Source organism: Lactuca virosa, chromosome 8 (assembly GCF_052849685.1).
Source record: "Lactuca virosa cultivar CGN04683 chromosome 8, Lactuca_virosa_CGN04683_v6, whole genome shotgun sequence".
Lineage (NCBI taxonomy): Eukaryota > Viridiplantae > Streptophyta > Magnoliopsida > Asterales > Asteraceae > Lactuca > Lactuca virosa.
The window spans coordinates 17,531,072-17,541,398 of NC_136433.1; the positions used below are offsets into that span (position 1 = coordinate 17,531,072).

The following is a 10,327-nucleotide window of genomic DNA, read 5'->3' on the forward strand; positions in this document are numbered from 1 at the left end:
AGATATATATATATATATATATATGAATTTTATGTTGGAATGGTTCAACATAAGGATATTATATATATATATATATATATATATATATATATATATATATATATATATATTGCGTTCTCAAATTCGATTATGATTACGACATCCCTCTTCATAGTCAAATTATGAAAACATGGCAAATAAAAAAAAATATTGTAGCAAAAGACTGGTCTAGGATCATGTCTTTATGTGAGACATCATGAATCGTGTCCCGTATGCTTCAGATATAGGATCGATTACATGTGTTATAATATTTATCTTTTCTAAATTTTCCTAATGCATAGGGCATTAAGAGGGGAAAAGGTCTAGAATTGGATATGACTAAAATTATTAAGCAATTATCGAGGAGAATCTGAGGTTTACCAAATATTGGTTGCTCATGGACAGTTGGAAGTATGGTGTAAATTTTTGGAAAGGACCATATTGACATATTCTGAAAAGAGGAAACTCTTGTTCAGAATTGATAGTCAAAATGGGAATATGGAAATGTCTTCATAGGTGGAAGTTATTCAATTTGTGTAAGATTAGAAAACTTAATGCAAGAAGAATGTTCAAAGGAATGTACTTTGAATTTGAGACTTCGTTTCCATGAAATTGCTCTCCATTGGAATACTTTGTAATGTTTGTTGCCAAGTCTTTGTGACTTTTGTGCATAGTCATTACAGGAGGATCAATGCATATAAGTTTAGAATCTAACAGATTTCGGTAAATGGCAAAGAATCTTGTATTCTTACATTTGCGGTAAGGATTTGGGATTGTGAAATGAACATCATTGGAATCATGTTCAATTGGTCTATTTCACAAAGTAAGGATCATAGACAAATGTTTAGAAAACATAGTGTACATGCTTGGAGCATGGGACAACTATTGTTTTAATTCAAGTATTAAGTTGATTATTTGAAACATTATACAATGAATAATGTGTAATCAATATGGTGATAAATAAAAGGTGTTTTATTTATATTCATAAGTTCTGAGACCATATTGGATTCGATTATTCTTGTGTTTCACTTTGCATGTTTTGACTTCCCGAATAAATAGGTTATTCAAACTCTCCACGGTCAATCATATTTTGGAAGTAGGTATGAGTGAAGACTGTCATGAAGTGGGGTTGTAGATGTCTAAAAGTGTTTAGACATAGCAAAAGTTGCTACAACATTCATGAGTGCTCCTGGAATGAGATTCGAGTATTGGATTAAACCCACACTCATTTGAATCACTTCATGGATTTTATCACGAGTGATCATGAGACGATAATATCTTATATTCTTCAAACGGAGACGTGTGAGTTGTAGTTGCGCGTCAGTTGAACATTGACATATGTAAACGCAACCAGTAACTTGGTTGTTATAAAACATATCGTTGTGTGTAATTTGATGAGTAATTACAAGCGAACATTTGGGTCGAAGTTTATCCATTCCTTTCACCCTTGGAGGGATAAAAGCGATATATGTGGGCCCCTCGATGATTTAGTGATGACACCCCTAAGTGCTTGGCCAAGCCTGGACTGATTTGATTTGTTCAATTAGTCGGTCGTCATAAATAAGAAATCGGGAAACAAAAAATGGACAGAGAGAATGATTATAAGCCATGTCTCAGTCCATATGATATCTAGAATGGAGGAATATATGATCCCTTATCTAATGGACACGTCATTTGACTAGGTTAGAGTTCGGCAGCGGCTTTAAGAGCTACGATTGCTAGTCGGGATCTTGGAGTCATACTTGAATAATAGTTTTAGACTTATCCAAGTGGGAGACTATTGGATTGGATGTCTAAGCTCATAACTATTATTGGTATGTACTCGACCCGAGAGTAGCATGGTCCATTTGGGTTGCACTTCACTGAAACAATTTGTATGGATAGTATTTTGAGAATAGTATGTCTATGGTTTATTAATATATTATAAGTTATAATATATTAATATGAAATCATATTATTTAATTAGTATTGATCAAGAATTAATTTAGAATTAATTTAGCGATCAAAAGGAACTAATTAAATATGGAGTCTTATATATATATATATATATATATATATATATATATATATATATATATATATATATATATATATCTTAATACCTTAATAAACATTTAGCCCAAAATGCTGAATTTTAAGAGGTACAACTCTTAAAACATAGTATACGACAACTTTATGAATTCCAAAAAAATCATGTATTGAAAAAGTCAAGATAAAATAATCCGGCTCCTTATATCTCGGTATCCCCCGATAATAGTTGAAATTTAAAAGACTCTTTAAAATCAAAAATGATAAATACTGAAGGAATAAAGGGGATTTGTTACTTCACAGTTTCATATTTATATAATGCTCTTTCAAATTCCGGATTGAATGTTGAAGACGAAGATCGTTTTTGTTTTTTAGAAATGACTATGATTTCGTTTTTATTTTCTGCTATTGATTTTGATTTTTTTGTTTTGATCAATTGCAGGTTAGATCCTAATCGTAGAACCGCCGCTTCTACGATATGTTCTCACAAATGTTTGTGATTCCATATGAGTTTTATTTTTCGTTTTTATTTTGTCATTTTCAGTTCCTCTCTCACATGACCAGAAGATAACTCAACAATATTCATCGTCTCTCTTCCCCACCATGAAAATCATAAGAAAACTCAAGAAATCGATGAAATCGGTAACTATTGTGTTCATTTGTTTACCACGACGCAACCCTTTGATCCATGTTGAGTCGCCTTTGAAGCCGTAGATCCTGACAAAAATCTTTCAGTTCTGGTTCATCTTCCTTTATATCAGGCTCTTCATCTCCCATGTTGAAATAATTTCTTGTGGTCCTCCATCAATCGAAAAACTCTAAGACCACTCACCACCATCATTTAACCCTGCAACGCCACCATTGAACCACTAACAATGCTCTCTCCCTCGCCGTCTCTCTTTAAAAAAATGCCTAAACCCCTAATCTCGCTCTCTCTTTTCACAGCCTTCCTCCATCTCTCTGTCGGGTTCTCCCATCATTTGACATTAATTTCAATTTTAGAAGCTCTAATCTCAGGTACAATTTATGGCCATCGCTCCACCTACTGCTTCTAAAATATATATGGCGGTCCTAACCTTCTCAGGCTCTTCTTCTCTCTCTGAAAACCCTAGACCCCACCACTCTCTGTGTAGAACCGCCATATGCACACAATTTCTTGGTAATAGATCGAGGAAGATAAAGTCATCTAAAAATGCCGATGTTTTTCTCCTTCAACACAATGATGACCGTTGATTTAGGGCTTATTTGAGAAAGGTAATGATGTTTCAGTTTAAGATTTGTAGTGCTTATAATCAGACCCATTTTAATATCTCAGTCTTTATCCTTGTCTACAGGTCCTGTACGGTTCATGGGATGCTGGTAAGAATCCTCTTTCTTGAAACTCTTTCTCTTTGTTTCTATTTCTCTCTATCATGAATAAATAGCGATTTATGTGATTCTACTTGTGTGTAGATATTTATACCGATGATCATTTTAATGGATACAAAACAGGGGCTCATGTAAACATATGTAAAACTCTGTGAGGTTTACAATTGAAAGTGTAACGATTACTTATATTTTTCTACAATTTATGGATTTAATCTTGTATGTGTGCTCTATATGTATAACCAATTTGTTTTCTTCACTCTTTGATTATAGGTGTTATGTTTTATCCCTTTCAAGCTTTCATTTTTATGCCTTGGCTCCCCAACAAGAATGAGAATATATGAATCGTTTGTGTATCTTTGTTTTTATTGGGCTTGATTCTAGGTTAACATGGGTGTTTGGTTGTAAAGACCTTTGTACACTCTAATGGAAGCATTTTGTATCGTGCAACCAGATGCAAGCGATGGACCTGAAAGGATGCATGAAATAGAGGTTGTACAAGTTTGGGTATATCTGTAATTTTCTGAGATATGTGACTTAATAACCTATTTTGATTTTCATTTCAGTGGATCTCTTGGTATAAAATGATTCCCAAACATCTCATTTCACGTGCATATCATTCCTCCCCTGCGTTGAACAGCCCCTAACTATGTGTGTTTGTTTGAAAGTATGCGCCTCTATCTTTTTGTTGGTCTTACTCTTATTTCTTTCTTCTTCAGTGAACAATTCAAAGAAAAGCCAACTCCAGTAAAAAAAATTCGTTTGTTTCATTCTACTCCTGTAAGTAAGAGTTTTTTTTTCTTTCTTCATTGGTAAGAGCTCGGGAAATAGAGAAACCCACTTGAACCGAGGAAATTGTTGAAGCTTTCGCTAAGAGTTCTAAACCATAGGTGATTCCTTGTTATTTTCATGTAATTATTTTGTTTCTTTTGTAACTTTTTCTCACAGATCTATTCAAGCATAAGTTGGTGGTGGGTTTCTTGAAACGGCATATTTGAATACCGATGATTGAAGTTTTCTGGCCATTTGAAGTCAAATAGCTAATCTTTCTTTTGTGGGGTTTATAAGAAGATGATGACATTGTTCTTTTTATATGTTTTTCATACTTTTTAGGTCTGGATATTCCATAGCTTGAATTTGGACAATTAGTGTTGGATCTTATAGCATTGACCATGTAAGCAACAACAGAAGGTGAAGAAGAAATTTCCGGTAGCAAGGAAAAGTCAGAATCATGTATAATGGAGAAATAGTCAACAAGGGCTTTGCATAGTCCATATACAAAACTCCAACAATATCTTTAATATTCGATGCCTCCCAACATCAGAGGTAAATTTGTCCAAATTTAAAAAAAAAAATTAAAAAAATTCAACTTTTTTTTATGCAATGCACATTGTAGTTCTAGACCATCAACATCAGAGGCAAAAATTGTAATCATAGGAGCTTATTATACTCTCCACCATCAGAGGAAAGTTATAACATTCTTAGTAATTGAGTTACATAATTGGTTTTTTTTTCATGCACTGCGTACAGGTGAATTTAATTGAGTTACATAACTGGTTAATTTTTTCATGCATTACTTACAGGTTAATTCTTCTCAAATAAATTGTTGTTGATTGTGGGTATGATATTGTTGGGCTGTAGTGAAAGATTGACTGGAATGACATCATACTTTCATTTCTTCCCTTTATACCATTGTTTTTTCAAGTTTTCTCATCAAGGCATAGTACTTAGATAAATCTGCCCTATCATAACATTATACCTCAGAACTTTTACCCCATAAAATGCTACTAAACCGTATTGAGCATGTTTACAACCGATGAACACATTGAAGCTTTGAAGCAGATAAATGATATTTTTGTTTCACCACATGGCGAAGATCCGGAACATGCCAATCAAATTCAAGGATGTAAAATACGGAAGGAAAAAACATCTCCTATTTGATTGCCATTATTAAGACTGTTGAAAGTGAGTTTTTGGAATCATCAGGAATGCAAGCATCTCTATGTAGAAAACTCCACCCAACTAAAGCACTTTTAATGAATGTACATTGCTATTGCTTTATCTTGCATTTATCCTATTCATCAATTGGTTGAGATTTGAGTATTCTGGCATTCTAATTTTATCTCACAACATTGTATTTCAATTTATTTTTTCTTATTTAGGTATTGTACTATGTAAGCACATTGGGCAAATAGACGTTGGATGTTAAGTTAAGAAACAATGTGGTATGGGATGTCATTGTACATTATTAGCTGGAGAACGGAAAAAATCCTAAATGATTTTACTTCTAATTAACAATATTTACAACATGACAACTATTAAATCCTCAAAAAAAACCTCATAAACCACATAAATCACTTGGAGAACGGAAAAAATCCTAAATGATTTTACTTCTGCTTCTATAATAATTGCCGAGTCCTTTAATTTTGTGAGAGGTACCTTTTTAAATCCTCAAAAAACCACATAAATCACTTGGTGAACATGACAACTATTATTTATTTCCTTTTTTAATTTATAAAGTTTTCTTAGTTTTTAATTTAATTTTAATGTTTATATCACAAAGAACAGTGTGGTATTCGGTCGTTCCGCATTATTATTATTATTATTATTATTATTATTATTATTTTTATTTTGCATTATATCTCATCCTTTTATATTAGTTTTCTTAATGAGAAATGGTATGAAAGGTTCAACATTGTACGTTGAAGATAAATTAGTAAAAGTTAGTAGTGGTTGTTGAATATAGTTATTTTGGTTTTGTTTTTATTAATCGTTTTTAAAGAAAAATTATTTAAACCCAAATACAAAGTGATTAACAAAAATGCTATGAGTTAATAAGCGCAACAAGATAAAATCGGATATAAAATGTTAATAAACGGAAATACCGGTTATTAAATATTGGATTTTTAAAGTATAAATTAATTATTAATATCCGTTTATTGTTTAAATGTAAAAAACTATTTGCGTAAAAGAACTAATCGTCTCTAAATTTAATTTCTGAACAACTATTCGCACCCGTCGCTTGGCGCGGGTAAACGGCTAGTATATATACATATATATCTTTACTATCTTAAAAAAGAAATCTTACCTTTTCTAAAAATAGATTTGAATATAATAATATTATTTTTTTAAGACGTACAAACATTTAAGCTGAAAGTACAAACTAACATCAATAAAATAATATTAAATTTTAATAGTTTTCCGTTAAAATCGAATGAACCTTTGAATTTCAAAGACACACCCTATATTGTGGAAGTGTTAGCCTATTATGTAGTTCAAATTTGAAGTTTCAAAGGTTTACGTAGTGAAATGAAAACCGATAAGGTCGAGCCCTTCTCATGTATCTCGGTCCAGATCTTTTAATATGGTTTCCATTAGAAACGCTGATCTCAAACATCACCGCCAAGCAACACTAATCTTCCCTCACGACTCACCTTCTCACTCTCGGTCTAATTAAGTACAGTCGCTGATATAATAAGCAAAGAAACGAGAGTCTAATTCATAACTTGTGGTGAGTTAATCCTCATGGCTCTATTCCCTTTTTCCCGATCAAAACAGAATCAGATTGCTTGGATTTTGGGATGATTACTTCATTTATATCTGATTTAATTGTTTTTTTCATCGATCATAGTATTTCAAATATGGAACAAACAAATGAGAAAAGCCCTAAACATTCATCTTTATTCTCCTTGCTACTAAAACCGAAGAGACAGACAACAAGGACTCGACTCTGTTCCTAGGTTATATTTTTTTTCTTCACATCATACCTGGTGCTTGATCAAAAAGGGGTGGGTGTGCTGCAAGCTTCTTGGTGGTTGTGATTCATATAAAAGAAAGAGTCGGGGGTGAAAAGGAGAGACAAGTAGCAAATTGACTCTTGGGAGTTTCTTGGTGGCTGTGATTCGTACCCCTTTAGGCATGCCCAACAACTGTTTGTGGAAATGTCCTCTTGCAGGTCTGAATCTTGGTAAAGCTACAGAAACATGGTTGAAAACCTTAAAGAAGTGTCATCCTTCGGTATAAATCTTGCAGGTCTCCAACTCTCTCTCTCTCTCACACACACACACACAAAATACACAATTTTTATAAGGAGATTACAATATTACCATTACCAACTTTTCCATGCTGCTTTTCAGATTGAAATGTTGTAAGGATAATAGTTAGAGTGATTTGCTTCCAGTTAGACCCTAGCAATCATCGTCACCACCCCTCCTCCTTATCTCCACCCGACGACGACTTCCTCAATTTGCATCTTCCCTCTAAATTATTCAGAATATACTTGATTTTAGGTAAACCCCATTTTCTCTATATCCCCTTTTTTCGAGCAGTTTGAGTCTTTTCCTTTTTTTTCTCTTTCCGATTTCCTGTTTTGATTTTAAGCAACAGATGTTAGGGTCACCCGCATCCTACCATCGACACCTGCACATCATTCACTGTCCTCGCCACCACCATTCACAATCACCGCTACCCCCAACAACACACATTTGAACCCTAATAACACTGAGGATGTTGCCACATCATTGTATAATAACACTGAGGATGTTTCAGTGAAAGATGCTGAAAATGGAACTCCTATTGGTAACTTAGAGGTAACTTTTTTTATTTTTTACAGTTGATGTTAGTTACGAGTATTTTATTTGATATAGTTTTTTTTTATGATTTACAGAACCTGAAAAGAGGAGTGTAACTAACTTAGAATAAAAAACAGTTGATCAGGAAACTCAAGTTTATGAAACCAAACAGGTATTTAATTAATTATTTATTTGTTTACTTTTACTCAAAAATATTAGTCATATGTTTATTTGTTATATATGTCTTACATTTTTGTTTCCAGGAAGGAAAGAACGCATTCAAGGCTCTTTTGGAAAATGCAAATGTAGCTTCTGATTGGACATGGGATCAGGTATTTGTTGACTGCTTGTTAAAAATTAGATTTTGTGTTTCAGATGTTTTTTTTTAAACATTTTTAGTTGTTGTATTAGGCAATGAGAGTAATTATAAATGACAGAAGATATAGTGCTCTTAGATCACTTTCAGAACGAAAGTAGGCTTTCAATGAGGTGATTTTAATTTTAAAATAATGTTTGCCATTTTTAATTGGTAAAGTAAAACTAAAACTTGTCTAATATATATTTTTGATTTAATGTTTCAGTTTATTGGACAAAAGAAAAAACATGAAGCAGAAGAGAGGAGGAATAAACAGAAAAAGGCACGTGAGGAGTTTTAAAAAATGTTAGATGTAAGTCAGCTATATCATTATCTGTCTTGTTTTGTTTCTATCTATGAAATTATTTTATTCTTGTTTTTATGAAATTATTCACAGGAATCTAAAGAGATTACTTATACCACTAAATGGAGGTAAATGTTAAATGATATAGTATTCATTATAAACAATTATTATTATTATTATTATTAACTTTTGATTGAAACTTTGATGTAGCAAAGCAATTGCAATCTTTGAGGATGATGATCGTTTCAAAGCTGTTGAAAGATTGAAAGAGCGTGAGGAGTTATTTGAGGATCATATAATGGAACTTGAGAAAAAGGTCAATTGGTCAAAAATTCTTTGATTCTTTGTTATTTATTTATATTATATAATTGTATATATGTATGTTATATATGCATATGACATGACAAATTAAAATTTATTCTCAAGAAAAGTCTAAGGCTTTAGAGGAGCACAAGAAAAACAAAAAGGAATACATTGAATTTCTGAAATCTTGTGACTTTCTCACGGTATTTAAAAAATATATTTTCTTTTTTTAATTTATTCCTTTTTTATTTAAAATTTAAATTTATATATTTAGGCAAGTAGTCAATGGAGAAAAGTGCAAGATCGTTTAGAAGCTGATAAAAGTTGTTTGCGCCTTGAAAAAGTCGATCGCCTAGAAAATTTTCAAGTATTTCTTTTAAATTTTTTTTAATATAAAAAAAGAATCATTTCATTTTATTACATTATTCGTTATGTTTCAGGAATATATACATGATCAAGAGAAGGATGAGGAAGAGCAAAGGAAAATACGAATGGTATAAAATTAAATTTCACTAATAAATAATAATCCTTAATTTTTTTTTGTGATTATTTTTTTTTTATATATATACAGGAAAAAATAAGAAAAACAGAGCGAAAAAATGGTGATGAATTTCGCAAGTTGATGGAAGGGCATATTGCTTCTGAAATGTTGACTTCAAAATCTCAATGGCGTGATTGCAATAAAGTAAGTCAATAAAGTTTTTATCTTTTTTTTTAAATAAAAAAAGACATTAAGTTTAATGTTGTGTTATAGGTAAAAGAATTACCTGCATATTTTGCAGTGTCATCAAACTCAGGTGCCACCCCAAAAGATCTTTTTGAAGATGTATTAGAGGAACTAGAGAAACATGAATTTTAAACCCTATTGAATTAATTGTGTATATATATATATATATATATATATATATATATATATATATATATATATGAATTGTTTGCTGATATTTGTTATATAAAATAGTACATTGAGGATAGAGATCGAATAAAAAAAGCAGTGAAAATGAGAAAGGTGTCCATGTCCTCTTCATGCACTCCACTAAAAGAAAATTTTTTCATCAAAATTCAAAACCAAGAAAATATGCACACATATCATATCTTAATGATAAAACAACCCTTTAATGTCAAATCCAGATTTGATATCTAACCTAACTCACAACTATAGAGGCTTTTAATTCCATCTATCTAGCCCGAAAATAATTGAATGGGTAAAGCATTATAGATGTTGTTTCCATAATATCTTCCATTACCACAAATTCACTATCTGGTAAAAACAGAAGACAATAATAGTTAAAGGTAGGTCTTGCAGTTCATCTGCCATAAACAATTGATTAGACCAAAAACTAGATAACTTATGAACAAAATACAACACCAAAAGTCGGTAAC

General features: G+C 31.8%; 1 pseudogene; it reads left to right on the forward strand.

The window, feature by feature from the left end:
- The first annotated feature begins 7,394 nt into the window (after positions 1–7,394).
- LOC145130128 (pre-mRNA-processing protein 40A-like) lies at positions 7,395–10,088 on the forward strand (annotated as a pseudogene).
- The last annotated feature ends 239 nt before the right edge of the window (positions 10,089–10,327 follow it).